This window comes from Corvus kubaryi, unplaced genomic scaffold, assembly GCF_017639235.1.
Source record: "Corvus kubaryi isolate FWS band 111438036 unplaced genomic scaffold, C.kubaryi_AGA036_p1.0 split3-73, whole genome shotgun sequence".
In the NCBI taxonomy this organism is placed as follows: domain Eukaryota; kingdom Metazoa; phylum Chordata; class Aves; order Passeriformes; family Corvidae; genus Corvus; species Corvus kubaryi.
Window position 1 is genome coordinate 25,525,134 of NW_024582091.1, and position 16,797 is coordinate 25,541,930.

The following is a 16,797-nucleotide window of genomic DNA, read 5'->3' on the forward strand; positions in this document are numbered from 1 at the left end:
TATGAAGCCCTCAAAAAAGTAAACAGAGAAAGATCAAATTCAATGTAAGAAATCTATAAGTTTATAAGTAATGAACTAGGCTGCGTACATGTGACTTTAAATTCTTCTAGCAGATTGATTTTACTAGCAAGGAAATGTTACAATGATAAAAATTATTTAGGTAATTAATGAGCTTCCTGCATGCAGTGTAGGTAGTGTTGAGCTGCTTGGATTTGTGGAGATCTAGGATGAGGAGAAAGCTTGGAGAGACTTTTTTCTGTATTACCACTGTGATGATGTTTTGATAGAGCAGGACACTGTTGGGGACTGAGACATCTCAATGAAGTCTGCAGACTTGGGGAGTATTTGTTTAAGCATCACCTTTTGAAAATAGTTTTGAATGCTTCCTTATTTTATCCAATTTCTTCAATAATTTTATTTTATCAGTGCTATGTGTCATTGACAGTGAATAAACTTCTGGAATTATATATAATTGATAGCTACAGTTTGTTTTTTTCTTTTGTGTTTCATTTTGTTACTGAATTTGCTACTGAACACTTTCTATGCTTTCTAAATGACTAAGAAAAATAACTGATATGTTCTTAACTCCAATTCTCCAGCATTTGCCTATTTCTTATAGAATGAATGTGGCTGATGAGAAATATCCTGATGTGGTTCAAGACAACTGGGAAAAATTAAGAAGTGTTTTAGACAGGAATTCAGCTATTTTTAACACTGACGTGTTTCCCTGTTCAAGAGTTTTAAGAAAAAATTGTGAGGAATTACCAGCTTTCCTTTAAAACCACAGTCCTACAGAGAACGCATTTGTTGATATGTATTTTCTGAGAAAGGTCAACACTGCAAACGTTGCCATCCTTGGCTTGCATTCTTGAGAAATCTGGAGTGTGGCTTTTAAAGTCAGCAGGAATCCTGGAAATCTGGTGCTCAAATTCCAGGGTCTGGAGCCTTGAATCTGCAGTGGTTGCTCCTCTGGCCTTACTGTGCCTTGGACTGCAGAAACAGGCAATTAAGAAGGATATTTGTGGAATCAACTTGATGGAGAAGCCAAGATGTTGTCTCAATTATGCCAAACCCCAAAACTCACCCTTCCAATTTTCTGCAACAATATTATTTAAAATATTTCTGTTTCTGGATATACTAAGAGAAGAAAGTTCTTGTTTAAAGGGTTATGCTGAAGTGTCTCTAGTCTCTAGACTTTCACTCTAAGCTGTCTGCTTATGATCAGAATTAGCTGCCCAGCAAGATTCACTATTGGGACTGGGTATCTAGGAGTATCTGCTTGTGGTTATTCTCAAGTTTTCTTTCCTTTTGAAAGAAGGGAGGGAGTTGTTTACATTGAGTTACTCATGTAAGTGGTACTTAGCAAGCAAGGCAGCATTCCTGTTGCAGAGTGTTTAAAACCTATGATTTAACTCATGCTGTTACAGAGTGGGGATGGTGTGGAACTGTAACAGCTTGCAGGATTGTCTCACAGGAAAAGTACAACCCCTCTCCCCTGGGAACTAGGCTGGCGTATGCCTCGTCCTTGCAGGTGAGGAGTGGGCTGCCTGGGGCAGAGGAAAGAAAGTACTGTGACTTACTCTCCCTGTCTCCTTTCTCCACTGAAAATCCCTTCAGGATGTACCTGTGGATTGGCACAGGGGAGGAAGACACAGCCCTCGGCCGGAGTGGCACTGTCCAACCAGTGACAATTGATTGGGAACAGTGCTAAGGAAAGTACAGATATGTAGCATTTAGTTAGTGGTCTAACCAAGCTCTGATTGATCTAATTTGGGGTGCTGGTGCAGCCGTTTTTCACCCCTTAGTCCAAAGGGGTCCCACAATGGGGAGACACGGCAGCACTGCCCCAGGAGTATGGTGCTATGAGTGCAGGAAGAGCAGGGTTAAATTCTTCGTTCCAAATGCAGCCTCTTAAACCTGCCACATTTCTCTTACACTAGCAGGATAGAAGGAGGGATGATCCATGATCATGGATACAATGAGCTAATAATGCACAGAGAAGGGAGCAAGACCTACAGCATTACAAAGTTCACCTGAGCCACTCTGTGGAGTAAACCCTTATTAGTATTAAAAGCAACTCAGATGTGCTCTGGATCATTTTGATCTTCAGTATCTGGTTATCTAATATTTGAGGAACAGTTTCATCTTACAATCATAAGTGTCATTCACCTGCTATCTAGATCCGAGCGTCATAGATGAAACAACTGAATGATTAGACAAGACATTAAAAACAAAGCTGAAATAAAGCATGGAACAGATGGCCCTTTATTGCTGAAACAATGAGATAAAAATTGTATTACATGTAGTTCCAGTAAACCCCAAGAGTTCTGCTGAACTTTAGCAAATTCTGTCTTACCTGTTAGGATCTTTGCACCTATAAGCAACACTCACCAATACTGGATAAAAAAGAATCAGCTAACACATAGTCTTTCAAAAGTCTCTGGAAAAGTAGTAGCAGAAAAAGTGCTGCTGTTTGTTATGGTTTGGCCTAAGACAAAAAGCAGCCAGCCAACCAACCAACCAACCAAACCCCCAGTGTTAAATATACCTGTCAAAGAGCTGAAAAAGGGAAGAAAATATGACAAAACTTACAGGAACACAGTAGTTTTGGGTCTTCAAGGATGAAGTAATACTGGTATCCTTCAAAGCCTTGAGCAAGCCTGAGACGATGTAAAGAAAGAGAAAACAGTTTTCTTCTAAAAATGGGTGTTATGATGCCAACAGACTCTTCAACACTGATACCAGGCCAGACTCAGCCATCCCTAGTACACCCTTGTTTCAGAAGCTGATGATAGCAGCATCATGCCAGAATCAGATAACAGAGGAGCGATAACCCTGAAATAGTAACGTACTTGAAGTTCTTATGGAATGTGAAGATTCGGGAGGTGTGCGTGTGAGAAGAATGTTGTATATGCCTGAGCAGCACTCTGTTCAGGCAGAAGGATTTGTTAGCTGATGTCCTTTCCTAGAGGATAGGCACTCCTCCAAGGACTGTGGAGGTGCCTTGACCCACAACAGCTGTTTGTCTTTCTTAAAAGAGATATGAAAATAATAAAAATCCACACAACATGCGTTTCCCCTGCCATCATATTCCATTCTCTGACATATTTCTTCTTCAGGATGAAAAAACCCAAGGAATTACATCACTGAGTGGATGAAAAGTAAAGGGCACCGACAGCATTGCTTTCAGACATCTTGCACTCATGTTGTTTAAAGTATTGATGTTCTCCAGCTGGTCTGATTACGGTTTTTTCCAGAATTCTGCCACAAGGACAATGGTTTCACTCTGCCCTGGCACAGCACTGAAACCAAGGAGCTGAAACCTCAGTTCCAACTTCTGCTTTCTCACTTTGATATTGACTATAACCTTAAGAATCTCAATAACTCACTGATGAGATTGGACCTCTTTTCCCTGGTAACTGAAATGTACTTCTCAATGGTAAAAAAATAGTAAAAAAAAAAATCTTGAAAAGCATGGAAGAAAGTTCCATCTACTATGAGTCAGTGTTTTGCATCACGGGAAATACGATTGTGTTATTTTTGCTCTTGACAGAAAGCAGCAGGAAGGCTCAGCTCACGCCCACTAAGCTCTAATATCTGCTCACGTTCATATTTTCAGTATCTTGGTTCCGAGGCCGTGCCTTTGTTCTCTCAGCTCTCACTAGCGTTTTCTGTGCATTTTCTCGAGTTTTCCTGCCTTTGTTTGGTGTCTCCCTGAGCTGTGGTCCTTCCACTAGAGGTCAGCTGCAGCACACCATCGCCCAGGAACTCGCCAGCCTCCAGAGTTTTCGGGATACCAGCAGGAAAACTCTCAGTTTTGTTTTTATTGTCATCCAAAAGGCAAAACCAACCGAAAATCTCTACCACATGCCCAGGGTCCAAAAGAGATGTGTAGCTGTTAAACAGAAATAACAGACTGCTTTTTAATGCATGACTTGCCTTATAAACTGTACCTTGTATGAGCTCAGGTGATCAGCTGAAAAGGACAAAGGTTTGGTTGCATAAACTGATCTGTAAGCCTTTCCTCAAATTAACATTTGACTAGTGCAGCTGATCTCACTGAGTTATCAGAGATAAGCACAGGCAGACATGTTTACCCAGCTAGGCAATGATGTACACTGCCTTCACTGTAGGCTGGCTTAGTTTATGGCTTCTTAGTTTTTGAACAGGACTTTCAAAGTACATCTTCTGGGCTAATGCTAGTCTTACCAAAGCCAGTGATAAGAAATTTGCCATTAACTTTGGTTGAAAAACAGTGGTTTTAAAAATCCTGGTCTTCTATTTGGAGGCGCCAGAATTAACAGCAGGGAGTTTCACTGTGTCTGCTGGAAAAAAAAAAAAAAGGAAACACAGGACCAGAATGTCTCCTTTGTCCCTTTACCACTCCACCTATTTTCATATTTTTTTTTTCCTGATATCTATATATGCAGTATTGCTTTACTCTAGGATTTCTTATCCATCTTAGGAAATTTATATCAGTACCATCTCCTTTTGTGCTTTAGGTTCTGCAAAACTTTAGAAGCATCTTCTGCAAACAGCAGACAATGAGAACATTTCTAGTTTATGATGCAGAGGTTTCTCAGTCAGAGAGCTGGGGCATGCTAGATGCAGCCAGGACTTTGGAAAAGAGAGACTACAGGATTCCTTATTTAAAGGTAATTATGAGGAACTTTCCTTTTTTAGTTGTGTTAGTCCTAACCAGTCTTCAGGATGTACCAAGATACATTTCAGTGATTAAGGTCTAAAATGTTTCTTTTGACAAATGGAGGGATGATTTTTTTAATAATTCAGACCTTATCAAACTACAATATTTCCATAGTCAAGAGCCCCTATTCATATCTGCTTAAAATACAAACTGAATGTGTTGCTCTTGCTTTACTATATATTGCATCCTATATAAAAACATGTAGCAATATTCATAAGTTTTGTGGTTACTTTTATGTCAACCAGATTAATCCTCAAGTAGATCCCTGGCAGCAAAAGCTTTTGATGAAACTGCAACAATAGAAAAAAGGAGATAAGCTGATGGACCTTCATTCAAAATCTGTAGAGGTAATAGAACTCACAGTAATTTAATTTAAAGTTATTTTAATTTATTTATTGGACACTTCCAGGGAAATTGAAATCTCTAGAGAAAGGTTGCCTCAGGTTTATGTATCATGTACTTATGCTTGAATTCATGAAAGATCCATTACTAAGGCACTACAGAGATATTTTTCCCCTCTTTCTCAGTTCAGCAATTTCAAAAGGAAGCTCAAACACCTGCATAAATATTCAAAAGTTCTGAAGTTCACCTAAGTCAAGTCAAAATCAGCCCTGGAATTCATGTCAAAGGGATTGCTCAGAACAGCTCTTTTTGTAATGTGACCAAGGTTCAGACCTGTGCTCAAAAGACAAGGAGAGATACTCTAATAATAAGGTAGAAGTCGGTGGGGCACAATGTGCCCCAGGGAGCAGCTACTGAGTGTCTTTATTTTGGTTCTAGCTTCACAGGGTCTCTTGATTCTGGTGATATAATGCCATTTTGGGACATTTGGAGGATGTGCTACCTGCCACCCAGCCTCCTTGGAAAAATGGCAATGTGTCTTCACAGATCAGGCCAGTTTTGCATCCACAGGGAGCCTGAGGCATCTCTAACACCTCCCATTCATTTGTCCTAATTGCATCTTATTGACTATGTGTATCCTTCAGGGCTGACCTGCACCTGTCCAGCAAGTTCTGTTCATTTACCCCTGCTGCTGATGCTTGAAGGAGCTGTGGGGTGTGACAGGCTGCTCAAGTGTGCTGGGGTCTTGCCACATTTTCCCAGTGAAATTGGAGCAGGTCTGAGATATCCTCATCTGTAAAACTGGAATAACAGGAGTGCTCTGCCTCTGAAACATGAGGAAAACTAATGCAGTTAAGATGGTGAACTGCTACATAGAGATGGATCAATATAAATATCTCATCCAGTAACACTGATCTGGCGTCAGAGGATGAGGCTACTGCCTCTCATCCCCTGGATGAGCCTGAAGCACTATGAAAACAAGACCTTGTAACTCATCTCCCAGTTTTACAGAAAATAAATACCTTCTCTGAAGCTGTGGAGGAGTTGTGCCCCTATGTGCCCTCTTCTATCAATAATCACATTCCTGAAAAATGGAAAGTCCTTGGTGCACTGTCTCTTCTTTTATTATTCCAGCTCATGTGAGGCTGTTTCAGCCTGGAAATGTCACTGAGCTCCTGAGGTTTCTGTTGCCAAAGAACCACTGCTGCAGTTCATCCAAATACCTCTGTGCTCAGGCTTGAAGATCCCTGCTGTCTAGAAAGGGGGTAGTGGGCTTGTCAAAGAGCCACAGATGATGCTGTGGATGTGTTTGAGTTGTGGGCAAGCATTCATTTGGGACCCTTGTTGGCTGGTAGCTGTTTAGTAGAGAAGCAGTAATGGGTCAGAAATTGTTGACTCCCAACCAGTAAGAAAGTGAATAAAGTAAATACTTGGGAAATAAATGGAAATGTAATTTCCATAGACTCTGATATTTAATTTATATTTTTATTAACAGCTTCTTGGTCTTCTGCCCCGCCTTTTTAATTTTTTTTTCTCCTGTTTTAAGCATGGTTCCGTTTGTTCAAAACAAATGACAGAGTCCTATGAAACTCCTGTTCTGAATATCATTGAAATTCCTATCAATGCTTTGCTAGAAGTTGTGTCAAGAAAATTTTATGGGTACTAATAACTGCTAAAACATGACTATGTTCTTCAAATTATACTTCTGATAGAAGTGGCAATTAAAAAATCTCCTTCAAGGTGAGATGTGGTTTTTTTAAAACTCCTTTTGTACTGCTATTAATTTTATTTAACCTAGGGTTTGGCAGTACTCTATGTACTATTATTCTCCCTGGTTCCTATTTAACATTCATTATTACTTTTGTGGGTCTCACAAAGCATTTGAGAGAGGACTTAAATTACAGAATTCAGAAACTGGATATATAGGCTTTACAGCTGAATTTGGCTTTGCGATATTTTAACTAATGTAATGGATTTGATTTTGATGATACTCTTAGAAAGATTCGATGTTTATGGTTTTTTAAAAAAAAATTTGGTACTGAAATAAGTTTTTTTTTCATGATCCCTGTTTTCAGACCTTTTCCCCATGCCAGATACTTCACAAAGAAACCATTCTTTCAAATCTTCCCACAGCAGGTAATTTTTCTGGAAAGCTTGGATGCAAGCCATCATCACCACTAACAGAAGTAAAACTGGCTTTGCTGCTCATTGAGACAATGAAATAAAAACATAATTCTCGTTGTTTTTTCTATAGCGATTTGCTCACCAAATACGATATGTTTGATTTTGATCATCACTCCTTAAGGATGAGAGGTAACAGGAAACAAGGGAGGCAGTCACTCCCCTCCATAAATCTTAGGAAAAAAACCACTTTCGTATTCTTTCCAATCTTGTATATTTCCTCCATATGCTGTAACAGGCAAATCCATTCTACATTTTCACCTTGGAGAGGGGGCAGCAGAGAACTTTCTCAAATACAGAAGAAGCAGTCAGGAGCAGTGCTGCAGAGGCCAGATGCTCTAAACTGATCTTGACTCACTGTGGGATGGGGTCTGGCATGCTGACTCATTGGCCTTGTCAATCTTTTGTCTGTATTTGGTGTGAGAGTGATGGAGGATCTCCAGCACACGTCAGCAGTGTCAGAAACACATCCTGTGTGGTCAAATTCTACCACTTCTTTTCATGCCGCTGGACAGCAGAGCTATGATCATGTCTGGGAGGAGTTCCACCAGATACCTAGAATGGTAGAAATTATGGATAATGGTCAATTAACACATCTAGCAGGCGTTTGTCAGCTTTGATAGAGGGCTTCTCCAACAGATTCCTGTTTGGACACCAGCCTTCCCTTTTTTCAAAATTCAGTCTCCTGCTACTGCTGCTAAGCAGGAGCTGCCCAGCTGCAGTGTATGGTGCTGTGCCAAAGTGTCCTCTGTTCCTTGTGCTCACGAGCTCCAGTACAGCACAAGCAGCGTGAGACTGCACCTCTGTAAAAATAACATGGGGATGTGCCTGTAGCAGGGCTGGGGCATGGATTTAGCTACAAGAAGTGTGACCTAGTACTTACTGAAGGGTAGTGGTCTCAAGGAATGGGTTAGCATGTGTGTATGGGGGAGAGGGGAGGAAGGACAAGGGCATGCCCTGCATGCTGGAAGCCATCCAGCAGCTCAGCACCTGGGGACCTGAGAGCAAATGCCTGCTTTGTGCAGGGGCAGGTGTGATAGCGAGTTCCTCCTCTAAAGGAGGAAGTGGCATCTGTGGACATTGCCTCACAGAGGCTCTGAAAATGCAAGAGATCTCCACATTTTAGAGAGGAGGGGGAAAAGCCCAAATGGCCTCACTGTGATGGTAGTGAATGAAAAGTAGGACCTACTTCTCTAGCATCTGGGGAAGTTACAGTATCTGTGTAGCAAGCTCTATGACTAATCCTCTGAACGTGCAGCTATCCCTTTGATGCAGATGGACTTTGATTCCCTATTTCTTTATTGTCCTTCGGACTCAGAAGCCCTACAGCTGCTGCATTAGGCACAGAAGGGTTACACCCCAGAAGTTTTTGTATCTACAGCCCAATGTTTGATTTGGCTCACTCTACCCATGCCTGCACCAGTGGGCCCTGGTGGCAAGGTAAGAAAAAAGTGAAAAATCTCCTTGCTTTGCTGCTGTTTTTTAAAGAGGAAGGTCTCAGCTATTGGAGCTGGATGCAGCCTTAATGTTAATGAGAAGGTCTTGTGCCCATGCACTTGGCCAGGATCAAGCATGGCAGTAATATAGGAGCTGGTAAAAGGGAACAGAGAGAAACAGAGAGAGAGCATTTAGCCTCACCCGTTCCCTCTTTCCTGCTGATTAATCTGTCCCAAGCTTGGTACCGACTCTGTGTTAAAAAATATAGCCACTTTTTTTTTGACAGGAAAATTTCCCACATGTGAAAAAATACTGAAGGTCTTCCTACCTCAGGCTGACCCAGACCAGGAAATATTTGATTACTAAATGAAAACTTCAGGAAAAAAAGGCTAAATTGGGTTGACTCATGCAAGCAACATGACATTTAATTAAAAAAAAAAAAAAAGAAAGAAACAAAACAGGTTTGCACTGTACATCTTTTGTCAAATGCACTAAATTCACAACTGGGTTGAAAGAGTACCTGTTTGAGGGCAATGCAAGGAATGTGACTCACTTCAATTTTAAAAGAGTGTAGTCATCAAGGTTATTGAAAAACTAGAATTAGATCCTCCACAAAGACAGAAAGAAAAAGGTGCTGTCCAGGTCTCTATGCTTTTAAAATAAAACTTTAGCTGCCATCCAAAAATATGCCATCACTTTTTTCTTCATGTCACTCACATTTTTTCAGACAGCATTGTTGGTTGTTTTGGAGTAGAAATTTTAAATGAAAATGCTTTATCCCATTCTTAGTCCATATACTTACTGTGATATTTAAAAGAGATGTACAATTAATGCTATTGATTCAGGAAAACATCTTTTAATACTATTTGACCTCACGCTATTTTAAGTAATAGAGAAGGAAGGACCAAGAGTTTCCCAAATTTAAGCAATCAGATCTTTAGAGTCAATGAGAACACAATGAGTGAGGATGATCATACTAAGTAAGACAGAGAAATTGGTTCACAGATAATCTATCATTGCAAGGATTGTGTAAAGAATTCATTGCTTGACAGTTTGTCATCATGATTTGCTTGGCTTGAAGGAATTCTTGGAGAGAATACAGTCATGTCAACTTGCAAATTTACAGAACTGCCAACGTAGTCCTATCTGTGCTACTTCTATTAAAAGCTTTGTTAGAATGTCTCATGTTGAGCAGGATAAATTTGTCAAGCACCAATTTGTAAAGATACATTAAAACAATTTTCTGTAATCAGAAAAACCAAGGCCAAGATCAATGCTATAAAACCTTTAGCACACTGAACAGAATTCCAATTTATGCCATCCAAATAAATTTGATTAGAGAAGACATAAGAATTTTTCTTACCTACTTGATTGTCTGAGGCAATTAAATGGATAATGCCAAGTAAATCACTGTCCATAATGATCCACAGTTAATAATTACTGTGTAACTCCCAGTGATCTTCTCATTTACACTGATACTAATGCCAGTTTAATTCCACTGATACTGGTGGAGCAACTCCTGATATTTGCAAGAAGGCCTTGGAATTGATACCAAGGCAGGTGTAGCTGTTTCCCTGCTTGCTGTTCTTCTGCTATTCTTTTACTACAGTGTTGAATGTGCTAGAAAGAAATGAGAAAAAACCCAAACCAAGTATTTAGTTTAATTTTATAGAATGTTGGATAGAGCATTTAATATATGCTTATTTTGGGGGTATTGTGTATATGTCACAGTAAAACCTTCCTACAGCGTCTTCTGATGTTACTTCTTTGTTCCACACTATGATTTTACCCCATGCTCATCCTGTGACCTTCTGGAGCCCAGAAATCAGTTTTCCTTTTATGTCTAGAAGAAAGAGGATGAACTAGGAGGTCAGACATGTCACTAGCTGTAGCTGTGCTGAGGTTTTAGTGGAACAGATGTTCTGAATGTCTTTGGAAAATTTCCTTGTTCTGACCCTTGCTGCAATTTTGTCTTTGAAACAGGGACAGCTCCTTCATACAACTCAAGGACAAACCACTAGGGACTGGAAAGGAATCAAATATTGTAGAGTTTATATGCTGTGATAATTTCACTGCTGGCTGGATTATGAATTTCATCCAGTATGGAACTTCCTTCCCTTTTCTTTTTACTATGATAAAGCCACTGAATAAAACTACAAATGTATGTATATATTTAATAAAGCCCAAAAGAAAGAACAATTATACCAACATATTGACAGAAGCAATAGTGCCATCCTTTTCCATTATTCCATACTGCAGGTTTCCATGACTTTCAGTTCTGTAGGCAGCACCAGTCTTCTTTTAGACAACAGACATAGCGAAACTCTCTGCTTTGGAGAGGTTCAGAAATCTCCTTGAATAGTAAAAAAAAAAAAAATTACATTTCTCCTGTCTGGAAAAAGGGATAGTTACACAGGCAGCTTGCAGCTTCTTGGGCTAGAAGAGGGCACAGCCACTGCCCACAGGGAGCACGTGGTGAGGAGAAGAGCCTGCTTGTCCCTTCTTTTCTTATGTCCCCTGAGGAGTCTGTGAGCTAATGGTAAAAGAAATGGACATAAAATCTGCAGAGATCAGAGTTAATTTTTTTAAGAGGGGAGCTGTTATCCAACTGAAAATGCAACTGTCTGCTTGCTCCAGTGAATGTGTCTCAGGATCCTTAAGTATTTCAGGTCCATGGAGAGATGCCTGACCATCAGTGCTGCTGGCCACTCCTTCAAGGCCAGTTGCCTAAATCCCAGCACAGAAGATGCTGCCAAAGGAGGCACTGGGGTTTCTGGTGGCCTGAGTGCTCAGCCACGTGTTCAGTACACACCAGATGACTGCAAGGGGAGGTACCACCTGAGTCTTCCAAAACATGCTCTTCACCAGGAGTACCCTATCCAGTGCTCTGGATCTCTCCATGCCAACTGTGTTGTGATCTATTGCTGAATGATCTGAGGGATTCAAGGTAACCTATTCCTCAGAATCACGTCTTGCCCAACCAACTAAAACTTGTATTTACCAGTGGTCTGTAGCAAACCTGAGAAACTTCGGGCATGTAGAAGTACAATGTGAATAATGACTGCCAGATAAACATTCACTTAGACAGATGGCTGCTAGCTATGCTTAAACTACCACCTTTGTAAGTGTGGGACTATCATACAGCATAGATGTTCCTGAAAAATCTGAGGCATCCTGCAATTTATGAAAAAGCTTAAGTAACTCCTAATGAATTCTAAAATGTATTATTGAATTTAGGTAGACCTTAGGACTTACTGGTTTTTAATCCTGGATGAGGGCATGTGGCCAAAGTGAGATAATTTGTACATTTACTTCACAGATTTGAAAAAATAACTACAAATGTAATTCCTAAGGCTTATAAAACTTTGACTTTCCAAATTTTTTTGTGAAATATCCTGAACAGAATCAGTATCTCATGCTGATATTAGTGGTTCGATGTGAGATATATAGTATTTTGTCTTTTGAGCTGTAGAATTTCTGCTACTTAACACTCATCCCGAAGTTCTCATGTAGAAAACCTGAAGAAGCATGATAGTATTCTACAAGGATTCTTTTCAGCATTTTGAACTCACATTTATTTCTTATTTACTGGAAACTTGTTTGTGTGTTTTTCTCCATAGAAACACATAGAAGTAAACACACATACAGAAGAACTGTGGCTATAACCAAAAAGGAAGTAGGCTTCCAGCCCCCATTTTTTGCTTTTGTCAAAACTTCAAACACTCTACCCACTCCCCAGAAAAAAAAAAAACCAACAATGAAAAAAGCCCCAAAACCAAAAAAATCAAACCAACCAAACAAAAAAAAACCCCATACCACCTTCATCCCAAAACATGAAAAATCCTAAACTTCTTTGAAAATAAAATGCAGGGGACAGACATGGAGTTGATGATATTTTTAAGGTATCTTTACTTTTACTTCTAATATGATCACATTTATCCTTTAAAAATATAATCACTAAAAATTCCAAAATGAAAGATACTTGGAACTAGAAAATTGTATTTTTCCACTAAGGAAATGTTGAACTGAGTGCTCCAGCATCTTCAAATTTTCAAGTCATAAAAAAATAATTGAAAATTTTTTGCTCTTGGGAGGTGTCAGCTTTCCAGGGAGCAGGCATTGGGACAAAATCTGAATTCTAGATTATATACCTTTGTTTTCATTCCTCTTTTTTCAGTGGCAGAAGAAATGATGCAAAGATCAGTTCTGACCTTCCATATATGCAATTTCTGATCTGGAGATTACCTGTGAAATACTTCAGAGAGCCCTTGCAATGAGAGCAACATTATTGCACAGGGGCCTGTCTTTCCCCTGGACTAATACATGGATATGGAAATATACCCTTGAACTTCAACTAAAGCCTAAATAAATATTTACTAATCTGATTACAGTTTATTTGGCAGTGAATTTAGAAGCAAAGGCAACAGTATTTCCTTAACAACAGTCTCTAATGCCTTTCATTTGTTTTGGTTTTTTTTTAATATACTGCACAGACTGCCTTTCAAGAACTGAAAAAACAGGAAAGCCAATTTACTGGCAAACTACTTGAGACCTACCTGACATGTAGCTAGCATGTGCCATAAACACAAAACATATGGCACTGTTTCTTAAATATGTTATCATTTAATCAATGCTCAGAATTGGAAGGGTACCTGTGTTATGAATCCTTCCACACTGTAAGCTGTGAGCCAGTGTGACAGCTCAGCACACAATCTATCTGAAACTGAGACTGAGTTGGCGTTGCACCCTCCCTAGCAGACTGCTTGGGATGATCAGAGGTGTGAGTTACAATAACAGAAGGCCCTACGAACGAATTAATTACATTTCATTAAAACTATTTTCTGTTGCACTTTGAAATTCAGCTTGGAAGAAAGTAGATAAGATACATGTAGGTGCATAAGTGTTGCTTTATAACCCAAAAGAGATTTATTAAGCCCCAGTAAACCTGAGTAGAATGAGAGGAGAAAACCCAAGACCTGGAGGCAAAAAGCATCACACAAACATCCAGTTACTTGATTTGCTGCTAAAATACATAACTGGGTACTAATGTTTTTTATAGGCATAAGTAGTATTTAGAAGGCTTGGGTAGTCTCTTTAAAATATGACTCCCAAAACAAGCACAACAGGGAGAAAGTCTTCATTTCTTTTTTTTTTTTTTCAAGAGCTCTCTAGTTTTGTAGTCACACACCCCTTTTGCAAAGTGCAGTAGTCTTGATTGAGATGTTTAGGACTAAGAGTAAGAATAGCCAAAAAAATAAGTTGAGATCTTGAAAGTAGAAATATTTCAATAAATGTTCTCCATAAAGTTGTTTAAAAATGCAATCAAAAACCTCTTCTATCTGCTATGGTGAAGTCAGCCCAGCATTTGCTCAGTTATTTACCTCAATCAAGTTGAATTTAGTTCTTCTATAAAGGGCTTTGATTTAACCTTTAGCAAATTCTGCACCCCATTATTAAGAGAAGTGAAACAGTCTGTTCAGAAGAATAAGGAAAGAACAGAGTGCAGAGAACTGTATCAAAAAAAGGAGAAGAATCTGACCAGGCTGATCCAACATGATGTTCAAATTAGCTGAACGTTTTTCAGGGGTGTCTCATAAACTTTATGGTAAATAAGGAATTCTGATTCCGCATAGATCTGTGAAGCTGGCAAGCTGTTCTTCCCAGCACATTTACATTTTACTAAGATTTCAGTGACTTAAGCAAATAGTTTTTCCTTTTCTCCATCCTTTGTTTGAATAGAATTTGAGACACCTGGGTAGCACTGGAGATTCTGTCAAGGCAGATGTTAGGACAGCCAGTGAAAAAAGGAAGTCCCAGTACATCATGCATCATTATTCGGAACTGAAGGGAGAACAAAGGTGCATTCATTACACACCAGGAAACAGCAAAACCAGCAGAAAACCAGGACCTTGCATTTGCTCGCTAGATTCTTACATGAACCATTAAAAAAATTTCCATGGCTATACCCCTATACCAAGTGTTTATTTATACTGGAATAGTAGCTTCAGTAATTATACACCCAGAGATGTATGTATGTAATTCTCTTTGTGGCACTCCTTGTCAAGAAACAGAAGCTCTTGAAAATGAACACCACTTCTGCTGACTTCAGTACTGATTCTTGCCTGGGGTGTTACCAACCTAACCAATGACTCACTGCTAAGGTAGACGATTCTCTCTTAAACATGCTGATGGGTTTTTTTAGAAAAATAAGGTCCTTGTTAAACTATTCTACTGAACAAGTTCTGATGTCACAGCAATTTGGGACACCAGTCAAGGAGTGTTCCTTTTAATTAGTGCTAAAGTCCTTGTGTTGCATGAGCTTATCTCCAAATCTTGCAAGTGGAACTTAGCCAAGAAGGCTTTAAAAATATGTTGACCTTGAATATCAGAATTTAAGACATTTTTTGTGAAACTTGAGCTAAATTAGAAAAAAGAAGAAAAGTTCTACCCTAGTTCAAGAGCTAATCTTTTGTGGTTTAATTCCTTCTTGGTACTTTTTGTGAATTTATATGACTGAAGGAAAAACTAGGCACAATAAAAATTCATACAGTGTGTCTTACTCTGTGGTAGTATAAATGAAGCCACAGTGTAGGTCTTACCTGTAAAAAAGTAATATTTGATATTTTGATACGATATTTTATTTAGTTGTTCTCTGCTAGTGACAAAATACCGTGTTCCGAGGCCAGATCCACTCTTAGGTTGATTATACAGAACTGAAATCTTTGCAGAGCCAGCTGCTGTTTCCTGGGTGTCTCTTTCTCATGGCACAGGTCCACAGTACTCAGTTCATAGAGTCTGCAGAGGTGGAAAACCATGGCAACCCTCACACTAGTGAGGATGAATAAATTCACACACAGGACCAGTGAGGGCTATACATAATATATGACGTGAATTTAGAGGACCCAAAGGAGATTGGGAACAGCTGCTGCTTGTGACCAGCCAGTATATTAAGAAAGAAAAACTTAAGATATCCACATGTCCAAAACACCTGTAATAGTTGGGTTTGCTCTTTTCAAGGTAGGCCGAGCCCATGACTTGAATTGTTGCTGTGCTTGTGCAAGACCAACTGCTGACTGCATTTCTGGGAACTTTTTTATCCTTCTAGGTAGTTAGGTGATGAATGTTCTACAAAGACCTAACTGAATATGTGGAATTGGTTGTCACATATTGTTAATGTCACAGTTTTGCACTTTTTCAGGATCATAGACATCAAAGTCACCCTGGAGGGAATAATAACAGAGAAGAGACATTTACTGATGGAGTTAAGTAATATAATGAGCAAGTACATCTTCTAGGCACAGGGAGAAAAGAAAAATGTTAATTTTTTCTGAATGCCTTTTTATTAATGTATTGGATTGCTTTTTCCACAGAACTTATTTAACTTCCTACAATTTTAAACTTTTCTCAGTTGTAAATAAAAATCCACAAATTATTTGATGTTCCAGACTTCTTTTTTCTTAAACAGTAAAATCTGAGTTAAGGGAGACTATTACGGATTTCTAAAAAAGACCAGCTGTACTTCTAGAAGAGTGAGGAGGAAGAAACCCCATGGAAACCCACCCCATGGCTGATTTTTAACTCTGCAGCTCTAAACTTTTCAGATTCACTCTACTTGATTTATCATTTATTGTCAAAAATAGCTCTAATTTAGATAGCTACACAACCAGGAAAACGAAAGAATCGCTTCTTTAAGGATTTCTCATGGACTGATAGCACTGAAATAGCAAAACCAGCAGAAAACCAGGACCTTGCATTTGCTTGCTGGATTCTTACAAGAACCATTAAAAAAATTTCCATGGCTATTCCCTATACCAAGTGTTTATTTATACTGGAAGATTAACTTCAGTAATTACACACCCAGAGATGTACATCTGTAGCTCTCTTTGTGGCACTCCTAGTCAAGAAACAGAATCTTTTGAAAATGAACACCACTTCTGGTGTATCAATAGCATTGATAGTGGTTTTTTCTCCTTTCAGAGTAATTGTCAAATTATGAAGACTGACTTTTCTGATACTAAGCTATCTGAAAAGAAAGTCTTCCTCCTTGATCCACTCTCTGTCCTGCTTTATCTCTTAGTAAAATTTATCTTTCAGTAGCGTGTGCTGCTTTTCATTGATCTGAGAGTGAAGGT